The following is an 11,790-nucleotide window of genomic DNA, read 5'->3' on the forward strand; positions in this document are numbered from 1 at the left end:
GAAGAATATAGCAAAATGTCATTATTCTTAAGATCCTAACAAAATATCTATCACATTGCAATTGCCCCGTATCATAATAGGATATCCAGCCTGTCTTAGCCTGTAACACCTTTGCAATTAAATGTCATGGATAGAGCCACACTGACATATCGGTCAGCCAATATCGGTCAGCCAATATTATTGGCCGATATCGACCTATCACAGATAGATAGGTAGAAAAGATATAGACTGTCCAACTCTTCTCTACATTGAAAAAGTCCCCACACAGTTATCCCCCAGTGCCTACCACACAGTAAACATGTCACAGGGTGCAGAAATATTAGTACGACTGTGGCTGGAAGCAATATGTTAATATGTAATATTCATCATCAACTCTGGTTTTGTGACAATTTTCGAATTCAGCCTGCAGGAGTTGGCTTGAGTGAGCACACTCCATCCAACATACCATGTGACCTGTATACCTCTGTAAAACGACAGCTGAAACTATTAGTCAATTCATTTTTGAGTTGATCAACAGAAAATGAATCTGCAACTATTTTGATAAACCATTAAAAAGGTATAAGTTAAGAAAAAATAACAAAAAAGCTTCTTAAATGTGAATATTTGCTGGTTTTGGTAATCATAGTCTGTGAAATTAAATTGAGTACTTTTATATTTTGGACTTTTACGTCAGCAGATTAATTGATTATGAAAATGAACATTTTGCACAGTCCATGTAATGTTCATTGACTGGGCATGTTAACCTTTAATATTCAGTGTCAGATCCAGCAATACTTTCACTAGCATCAGACGCTCAATGTATCAGCAACGTAACAGGTAGCTACTATGAAATAACACAACTATAACTGTAGTGTTGAGGATATACATACTTCATTTAAATAAATGTATTCTTCCTAGTTTTAAAAATGTAATGTGTGGTCTCCATATTTTGTCTTAGTATAATCTTAGTGTACTATATAGTGCAAATACATGACTGTAAAAAGCAGGTACTAAGGAGCCTCAACAGACTTGTTATAGAAAACAGCCATTGGCCAATCAAATGAACACTTGATTGTCAAGAACCAACCAGCAACAAATGTGATTTGGCAAGATTGTGCCTGTAAACTGAGGAGAGGTGAGAAAAGACGAGTGTTCCTCCAAACGCTGGTGTGTGTTGTTTTTTTTTTAAATAGTGAAACCCCCCTCCTCCTCCTCCCTTCTCACTGCCGCCTCTCTCCATCCCACTCACCCTGACTCACTTTCTCAGCATTCATCAGGGAAAAAGCCTAGCTCTTATTGAAGTCAAGACACCAGGGAGAGTGTTGTTTACTCCTTTGATATCAACATTCAACTCTCAACTCCAGCCATTTGCTGTCAAGAGAGAGGGAGAGAGAGAAAGGAAAAAACTATGTGAAGTGAGCACACAGGCTATTGTGCCATACTGCAGTGTAAGGATGAAACTGCTGTGTGGCTTATGCTGTAGCTGTTTGAAAATGAAGTCAAAAGTCAAACTGAAAAACTCAACATCTGTCAGGCAGTGAAAGGGGAATTCCAATCTGGGTGATTTGGTGAAGCCCGTCAGTGGTTGACTTGCAATGAAGCAAGTGCCAAACCTGAAACTCTGAACTCAACAAAATGATCGTTCTAACATTACCTATTGATGATATTTTAACCAATTAAGAAATTAATATACATTAATTTTAAAAGCCAATTCTATATTCTAGATTACAGAATTGGCATATTATCAAAGGCGTTTATGTAATAGCGTAACAGCAGAGAGTTACAGGAAATGTGGGGAGAGAGGAAGATGGCATGCATTATCACTTCATATTAGGGATGTTGTGGTGATAGACAAGCATACTCCCATTTATAATTGAAAATGTGCACTTTGAATGTTTTCTCAAAATATAGACCTATTTTATTACAGTGTTTACAAAATGATTGATATCAGCGCCAACTTTTAAAGTTGTTGTTTTTTTAATACTAGAACAAAGCTTCAAACTAGTATTTGAATTTCAGCAGTGTGGCCACCCTTTTGGATCACATATTGTGTGTTTTAAGTTATAAAACAAAAACAGCATCACAGGTAAAGGTCAAGTAGAATCTTTACTGTCATGATACTATATTTCAATTCAAGACAGAATCAAACTGAATCATTATATTATGGATGAGCAAATTCATGCTTATCAGATGCTCTTTCTAAAGTAGCAGTCTATAACACATGCAAAGAAATATCTACCATATCATTCACATCAGATATCCGGAGCAGACCAGCTAACATTTGTGGGCACAGACCTCTCTCTCTCTCTCTCTCTCTCTCTCTCTCTCTCTCTCTCTCTCTCTCTCTCTCTCTCTCTCTCTCTCTCTCTCTCTCTCTCTCTCTCTCTCTCTCTCTCTCTCTCTCTCTCTCTCTCTCTCTCTCTCTCTCTCTCTCTCTCTCTCTCTCTCTCTCTCTCTCTCTCTCTCTCTCTCTCTCTCTCTCTCTCTCTCTAAACCTAGAAACACCATAAAGTATGGTAATATGTTGTGATGTGCAGCAGCAGCCAAAGCTTCGTCAGATTCACTTAGTGGACTTGCTGAATGGTCAGTGTCTTCACCCAGTGAAGCTGGTGTCACTGATAGAGCCCGTCTGCTGATTTCAATTCATCACAGATATACATGTGAACAACAAGGCAGAGCAGTACAGAAATAAAAAATATGCAGTGTGGTTGAGATTTACAAACAGTTTTTTCAGCTGGAAAATATGCAATGGAGGATATATCTTGGCCACAGCTCTTTAAAAACAGTATATGTTATATGTTTATGTTTCATTTTGACCAATGCATCATCATATCCACAAGATAACTTTGTCTTAAGATATGTGAGGATCATTTGACCAGTGATATCTATTTAAACTAGACTAGAAATCAGCATAGGCTCCAAAAATGCATCCAAGATAGCATCAGAAAACACAAATAATCCCTGAGTGGGAGCCAGACTGTTAAAACAGTTTATGTCAGAAGTACCAATATAACATTTGAGTCCATTAAAACCTTGAGTCACCCTGGCAGATGATGCACATTTTGAACCCCTCAATAAAAACACAATGATTTATATCATATTTTAAGCTTATACATTTACTTGTCTTTCGTAAGTTTGTCCTTGAACGATAGCAACATTTCCCTCCGTTTATATTTCACCCACTGCCAAACAAACGCGTCTACTAGAGCTCACCAGTTTCAATTCAACAATGTCACAGCCATGCATGCAACAACTCGATATTTTTAATAGCCTAGCACTGGCTAATACGAGCCCAATTTCACAGTCATATTCATGTCACACAAGGGGATAAAAGAGACAAAGAATTAGTTATTACCTGTATAGACTTCTCCGACAACGTTTATAGTACATTTTCCATCTCCAGTCAGTCTTCTGGCAGCTACGGTCCGACACTTGTGTGCACCCTGAGCGGTTTGATCATAGTAGTAGAAATTCACCAGGCAGTTTTCAGACTCCCGCCCAGCTCGGCGCTGATTGGCTGCTGCGGCCGTCAATCAGTGAGGAACGTGTAGTAGGCATAGCAACCATACAAAAGGTGGGTCTAAGAGCGTATACTAGCAGCCTATTGGGTAATTGTTTTCCAAGGTGACGCCCACAATAATAAGGACTTGTGCATCTGACGAAAAAGATAAAACAAGGTGTAAGCCAAGTTCAGTGACTTGATAGTCTGTTTAATCTGCTTTACTGTAGCGTTCCCCCCCAAGAGTACTACTAATATATTAAGTGTGGTGTAGTAAGACACTAAAAAATAACTTCTTAACTGGCAACGTCCCTCTTTTTCCCTTATAAGTAGGTTTAGGGTTGGGGGGAAAAAAACATCTTATTCCACACTTTCCTCCACATGTTCACATACAAATTATGTATCAACATGTCAACTCTTTACTGAGGCTATTTGATAATTGAATGACTACCATACTAATAGACTTTACATTTTATTATAGGCCTATACTACATGCAAGTGTATATATACAGTCACATACGCACACATAGACACATGCATATTGTTGTGTTTTGTGTTGTTATGTTTTATCTGTTTATCTGTGTTTTATCTAGTTGTTTTTATCATGAATCTTTTTTTATCCTCAATTTAAAAGTCTAATAAGGGACAGGCGGTACAAATTATCCATGCTATCCATGCTTGTTTCCCCAAACTGCCTTATAAATGAATAAAAATGTTTACACTTATTCAAATTCAAGACTGCAAGTATTTTATGGCTGCAAAATTCAATCGAATTGAAAAATTATAAATGTCTTGTGCATCATCTTGTACAAATATTCCCCACAAATTCAGCTGGTATTGTAAATGATATCTTTGGAAACTTTAAGATCTCTTTAAGAATCTAAATTAAAGTATGTTTGAACAATGCAGAATGAGTTTGTACTGACTGGCTGATCAGCAGTTCAATGAGGTTTTAGGGTTAAAAATGCAGATCCAGGAGTAAAGATAAAAGAAACCACATGGTCGAAACAGAGCTTTATCTTTCTCCTTAATCAATGCTCATCTATCATATTGACCTCCGTAAGTCTATGCTACTGTATCAGCTACTGGAGACCTCTCAGGTCACTTAATAGACCCCTGCTATTTACCACCAACACAGAAAGACATGCATGTGTGTGTTTTGCATGTAGTAACAACAGATGTAATTTAAGACCAAACACTGTGTGTTTGTTGAATTGTTTTGTGTCTTTGGGACAGACTTGTCCTTCAGTCAACACATGCACAGCTTCAGGGTCCCTATTATACACTGCCCTTAAAAGTTATGATATACAGTTGTAGAACTGGTTTGTAATGACACAGACAGATGACAAATAACATGCTTTTCTTCTTGTATAAAACAATTATTTGCTGGCCATCAAGAAACCTATAAATGATGATTTGTGAACAGGCAGAAATCAGTTAATCAGTATTTTATTCACTTCTTTGCAAGCACTGACTTGGTGAGTTGCAGGTCAATAGAAATTAAGACCTTTAATGTATTGGGACCTAATTAAACAGTGAAATATAGTTATTTACATGCAGTTAAAATAACAAGTATGTACCCCAAAAATCAAACAAATTCAGCACCTTTTTAGACCTGTAGATCAGCAAATAGGAGTGCAGTCTGAAGGGTAATGAGACCGCACTGTCTATCATACCAGCACAAGACATATTTCATGTGGTGATTGACAGGAAAATATTCACCTGCATGTCAACCCCTGTGTCAAAATCCAATGAGATGTTTGAGACGCTGACTGCAGTCCTGAAGGAGGCAACAACAACAACAGCAGTCAGCAGCAGTGAGGCACTTGTTGATTGACAGTGAGGAGGTAGCGGTCCACTCCATCAGCTCTTCAATGAAGCCTGAAACATATGATGCAGTTAATCTTGACTCTGAAATGTAAAGTACAGACAGGCTATCAGTAAAGACAGACTGCTGTGGATGATAGGTGGCCATTTATAGACATACACTATTTCATACTCACATCCTCAAGAGTATAAGGACTGGAAAATGATTCCCGCAAACAAGCAGGGTGTCATCGCCTTGGCATGCACAGTTCAATCTGTACTGCGCCTGCTTTAAATCAATCAACCAGGGATGATATATAGAGCTGTATCTCTCCTATCTTCCCTCATGCAGTAGGCTGGGTTCAGATGTCTAAAAAGTTGTCAAAATCAAGGATGTTTGTAGTGATTTAAATACTGAATATTGCTATGAAAAGGAAATGACAGTTCAGTGTGATTATCAGGCTACTGTTGCAGATCTCACATGGCTGTTAGCAACTCTCCATGCTGTGCTTCTCATCTGAAGAGCTCATATAATGACTTTGTAACAGGGGAGAAATTAAGAGCTGAACATTAATTGCAGATCCAAATGATAAAACTAGGTAGAAAAGTGGAATTTATTTTACTTATGTGCATCATTAAATAATGTTGCACCAAAGTAGATAAAGACCAGGTGAATAAAGTACTGAATTATGTCACCATGCCTTGAATTTGGGCTCTTTTCATAATCATTTAAAGATATAACTTCCTCATCAGAGATTGTGGATTTGGATAAAGATTTGGTACAGAATATCTGCACAAAAACTCACACTAGCCACTTTTTTTGCACAGATATTTAAAGTTTGTGAATTTCTTTATCTTCAATAAGAAATATATGTTATCTGTGTTTTCTTTAGAATGGTATGTTGGATGTCGATTGCTCTGCCACAAGCACAGCTGTTATACTTTCTGGTGCTCTCATACATCTAATACTTGAGGAGTGAGAGTCCTCTGCTGGAGGTGTTGATGCTCAATGTGATGCTTAGTGATGCAATATTAAAATCAATACAGGGTGCAGCAGAACATAATGTCAAAGGCAGAGTAGTAGCTCGGCACAAGGTGATAGTTGGTGTACTTTTCCTGTGCAGTAACTGAGATGGTTAGATGAGATTATCATCACTTCCACCCTGAGATTTACACAGAGCTACAGCCAGGAAGAGAACATTTTACCACAAAGTCACAAGGCAAGATTTGATCTTATTTTAGGCAAGATCTTTTATAATAGAGATGTGTAAGAGTATGGATTAATAAAATACTCAAACAAAACAATATTTTGATTATGGAGCCTTTCTTATCCATGTGTTAAGTATAAGATCACATACAAGAGCATATAAATCCTGTCTTTCTGTAAACAGTCTGATTGGCAGTGTCCCCTTGCTTCCATCTGTGAACAGAAATGAAATGGAGGATAATGTTTTGAGCCTTTAATCCTCGGTAAAATCTCCCAAATAAAATGAATGAGCTGTTGAATTTAATTATGTATCATCAGTCCGTGCCACCTGTTGGCGTTCCTATTCTTATCTTGCATGAGTGTTCCCGGTGCTTCAGACACTAGCCGATACGCTCTCATTTGTCTCCCTCTAAAGGTCCTTTCTGATCATGTTCTCTTTTATTATATCAATACACTGACAGCACACAAATAAACTGAGACAGGCATTTTTTGCAGATACCAGATGAAGGGCCGTCACTGGTTAGGTCATTTCATAGCTGTCTGGTCTTCCTCAATTATTCCCAGTTTGGCATATTAAGCACAAATTTATATACATGAAAATAGGGCTCAAACTGAAGAGATACTTGACAAAGTGCAGCGTCATCCTCTGACAATAACAGGTTAAGATTGTTGTGTTATTTCCTTCTTGTATCTCAATATTAGTATGTTCACTTTTGCAGAAACATTTGCACGCAGTTACAAGAAGGCAGTTACAGATCTCCTCTATAACAAGATGCATCTTCTGAATGACACACAATATGTACACCCACATGTTTTCCATCACCTCTCCTCTTCTTGTGTGTCTCCACATTTCTGCCTCTCATCAGGTCCTTTCAAATCAGCTTAACTCCTGCTTGAACTGGCTGATTAAAGCTGCCAAGACAGAAGATGGCGTCTGCTGTGTCTGCTCAATAAAACACAGACACAGTTTTGGATCTAGCAAATGAGATGACTTTCCCCTCAATCTCCCCAGGATCCATCTGTGGTAATAAGAGCTCTGTGTCTCCTCTTGGTGTTATTACTGCCTTTAGCTGGCTGCCTCTCTGTGGACTTGTTGGTTTGCAGGGGAGGTGAACAGGGAGGCGGCTGCTCATGTTTGTAAATCATCAGCACAAAATGAGGGAGAGAAAGCTGGAGCATCTTTTTCCCATTCCATTAACAACCTAAAATAACATATTATATGCTTGGTTTAGCAGCCAAATAAAGCTGAACACTCAGCATGCAGGTATTCTTGACTCCGAGTGATATCATGCAGTGTCTTAATAAACTGTAAATGGTGTGGATGAGTAGTTCGTGTCCTTTTTTAAAGATTTGTTAAATTTACAAATATAAATAATTCACATATTAAATATGAGTTAAGTTTAGTTTAATTTGCACACAAAAGCATAAAAAACTAATAACGAGGCAACAGATGTGAGAGAAGTTAAGAAGTTGCTGGCTTATGCAGAGAACAACTTAATAATGAAAAGATATATATTTTTAAAAATTAAATGGAAAATTTAAATATATATAAATACAAAACAGAGGAAAAGAAAATAAGAGACACACCAAATGCACAACTGACCAGCTGGCAATGAACAATAATGACATTAAAAAAGAAAGAAAAGATAATTATGCTAAGTATTAATTAGAAATAGTGATTAAAACTGAACTTAAAACTTCTGGATCTGGTTCACAGAAGTTCATCTTCACCTCATGTTTCTCACTTTCTGAATTGTGTATTTATTGCTCTGTCTCTCCTCTGTCAATAATGTATTTTCTTGTCTCTTCTCCTGTGTATGTGAATGGTTCGATGTGAGTTTCTTCACATGTATATATATATCTTGTCTGCTTGTCTGTCTGTCCTGGGAGGGATCCTTCCTCTGTTGCTTCATTGCTCTGTTAAAGGTTATTTAAGGAGTTTTTCTTTATTCGAATTGAAGGTCTAAGAACAGAGGATGTTGCTGTACAGATTGTTCAGCAAACTGAGGCAAACGTTGTTAAAATTGACTTGATTGAAATGTTATGACAGTTTATTTTTAAATCCTTGTAACAATAACAAGCTCCTGATAATATGTAGTTTAGCATTTCATATCGGCCAACCACAATATCTTCTTTATAAAAGCTGACATGGGAGCTGAAGATGGTCACCCTTTATACTATCATCAGAATGGATTTGAGTATTAAAGTAACTAAAATATGATGGGAGAGAAAGTGATTACAGTGAGTACAAACCAGAAGTTAAAGCAATAAAGCTGCAAAAAGTAGACGTTTGAACTTTATATAATAAATTCACAAGAAGAAGAGCTCACCTCCTGATGGTGTTAACTTTTTCTAAACTGTCTAAACTAGAGAGCAGTGTCTGTGCACACTAAAGGGTTTACTGTGATAAGAGCAGGATGCCAAAGAAGAGGCAGTAGTTTAGCAAGAGATAACTGCTCCTGCATTGCAAAGCTTTAATAGAAAAACTGTAATTAGGACTACAGTTTTAACTTGCCAGTGAAAAGTTTTGCAATTAGACTCAGTTCAGAAACTCCAAACTGTCTGGTGTTAGAAGGGTTTGAGACGAAATGACCCCAGAAGAAACTCAGACACCATGTAGCCATAAGGGGGCACACTTGATCTACTTTTTAAACTTTCAACTTCAGCTCGATCCACCTAGGTCCCAACTTCCCAGTCTGACATGAGCTGACTCCATGTCAGTGGTTTCCAGATGAAGGTGACAGGAGTATGACACTTCCTCCTTTCACAGTGCTATTGTTGGGGAATTGTTGTGTGGATTTTTCCCTTAGTGTCTGTGTTTACCTGACTGTTTGGTAGGCCCAGTCATCTCAACCAGATTATGTTATCATTATCACCCTGACATGAGTGCACTAATGAGAGCTTTACCTCTAATTGGACCATGACATGATGGGAAAATACCTCAGGCATGATATGATCTATCAACACAACCAACCACTAAATTCCCACAGTGCAGACCAGCCCCAATTTATAAAAATACATCTACACATTAATCAGCCTGGTATAGACAGAGGGATCTGGTCTGATGTTATCTGACTTCTAATGAAAAAGACTTTCAGTAATACTGGGAACATTAAAAGGAAACAAGGCTGCAAAGCCAAATGTATTTTATACTGTATGTGAAATGCCATATGGAAAATAACATATAACAGATCCTGCCTTATTTGATGGAAACCAATATATATAACCAATGTCATATTTAAAAAAAAAAAAAATAATAATAATAATATCCTTTTAAAATTAAGTAGCCCCAGAGCAACAAATCACAATTTCAAAAGTATCCATTTGGAGCTACCTACATGGTTTTTAAAAAAAGACCAATGTTACATTCAAATCCACACAACGACTATTTTAATTGCTGGGGTCATGAATATCATGAAGATACTGAAACATTAAAACAGGGCCAGATATGATGCAGAATATAAAGAAACACTGCTATAAGGTCACTGCAAAATACACTAAATGATAAACACCTCAAACACATTTGTTCAGGTCAATCCATTGCTTTAGCTGACCATTAAAATACAAGTTTCCTTTTGTCTTTGACAACTGATCATGATCATTTTCTGATCATTTTCTGATATAAAAAAGTAACAGCTCTGCTTTTCTTTTTCTTTTTTTTGCCTCCCTCATCAATCTGACAGTAGAGGAAGAAGCACTCATCCAATCCAATCCAATCCAACTTTATTTGTTAAGCACTTTAAAACAACCAAAGTTGACCAAAGTGCTGTACAGAAGAATAAATAACAGAGACATAACAGCTCATTTAGTTCTACTAATTCTAAGTTGTAGCAATACATGAATGTAGATACTAAACTACAATTAAATGTCCTTATACTAAAATATGTATTTAAAATATCAAAAGTAAACTTACTAGTTATATATATATATATGACATTATAAGGTTGTTTGTATTGATCCATCAGCGCATAAGTATTCAATTGTTTGGTTCATGAGGTGTTGGGCCCCTCCAAAGGGTCCCAAAATGTATTTTTTAACAATATCAGATGATTTTACTTATTTGAGTCTCAACCATTAACTTTAGTGATACCATCTGAGATATTTAGAAGAGTATACATATTGATATATAAACACTGTATTATATAATTTATAACAGCTAACAACTCTTAGACATACTGTATCAAATGTTGCAAGCGGTCCCTTCTGGACATCACTTTTTTGAAAGGGGTCACAAGCTAAAAAAGGTTACGAAATAGTTTAGTTAATACCATTAGTGCAAGTAATGCTGTCAAACCGGATAAAAGTTAACTTTTTGGGTGTCAGGGGACATGAGTGTACAACACTCTTCTGCAAAGGATCAGAAATCAGGACTTAGGTCATGTCCTCAGTACTTCTGGGAACATGAGGGTGTTACCAATGTGCGAGGGAGCATACATTATGCCATTCAGTGGTTTTACTCTCAATATACCTTCACCAAGCACTTTTATAGGAACACCTATTGACATATATGTGAGGGACAAAATATGAGAGACAGTTTTCAATATAATTCACTCCAATACACCACCAGCACCTATGACCTCAGTAATAAACATAAAGTAGAATTATCAACTTTCTGACAATGTTAACAAAAGCTAAAGATGTATAAACTTCACAAAAGTAGAATTTATGGCTGAGCTGTTGTATTGGATTGCATTAGATTGCACAGGTGTTCCTAATAAAAAGCTTGGTGAGTGTATCTAACCATGATTGCGTTTAGATCAACATATATAAATTGATATTTAAAGTGTCAGTGTTTTTACACCAGAATTTTATATCTGGCAGTGTGTTGCGAGCTTTGAAACAGCATTAATATTTTTACGATGGATAGTAAAATATACAGATAATATAACTGAATAAACGTAATATGAAAAATCCGAATAATTCGAAAAATTATCTTCTCAGAAACCAAAAGAGGATGAACTGATCCACTCTCAGCTTTCCAGTTGGTCTATGTAGAAGCTTTTATAATAGCTTGATCTAATAAAATGTTTAAGATACAAAACCATCATCCGTGACCAATCAGGTTAAAGAAATAACTTCACTTGGAAGTAATTTACTGATCAGATGGTTCTATCTTTCAAACTGGATTTGTAGGTATTTTGCTCACCCAACCAATTTGAGTAAATGGCCAACAACCACTTCTCTTTCTCTCGTGCTCAGTGAAATGTGTGATGTCACTTGTTTCTCTGGCACAGATGTGTGTTGGTGTGCTTCCAGCTGTTTGTGAGGAATCATGCTGTCTGGACCTATGGTCTGGACT

General features: G+C 36.9%; 1 protein-coding gene across 1 annotated transcript in view; it reads right to left on the minus strand.

Annotated features, from left to right (window-relative positions):
- Nucleotides 1–3,416, minus strand: part of fcho1 (FCH and mu domain containing endocytic adaptor 1) — a 65,526-nt gene extending 62,110 nt beyond the window's left edge. Inside the window, exon 1 of the mRNA XM_062424291.1 lies at nucleotides 3,335–3,416. The gene's annotated coding sequence lies outside the window, so the exon portion shown is untranslated. The remainder of the gene's footprint in view (nucleotides 1–3,334) is intronic.
- Nucleotides 3,417–11,790: the final 8,374 nt, after the last annotated feature.

The sequence above is a fragment of the Scomber scombrus genome, chromosome 8, assembly GCF_963691925.1.
Source record: "Scomber scombrus chromosome 8, fScoSco1.1, whole genome shotgun sequence".
Classification (NCBI taxonomy): domain Eukaryota; kingdom Metazoa; phylum Chordata; class Actinopteri; order Scombriformes; family Scombridae; genus Scomber; species Scomber scombrus.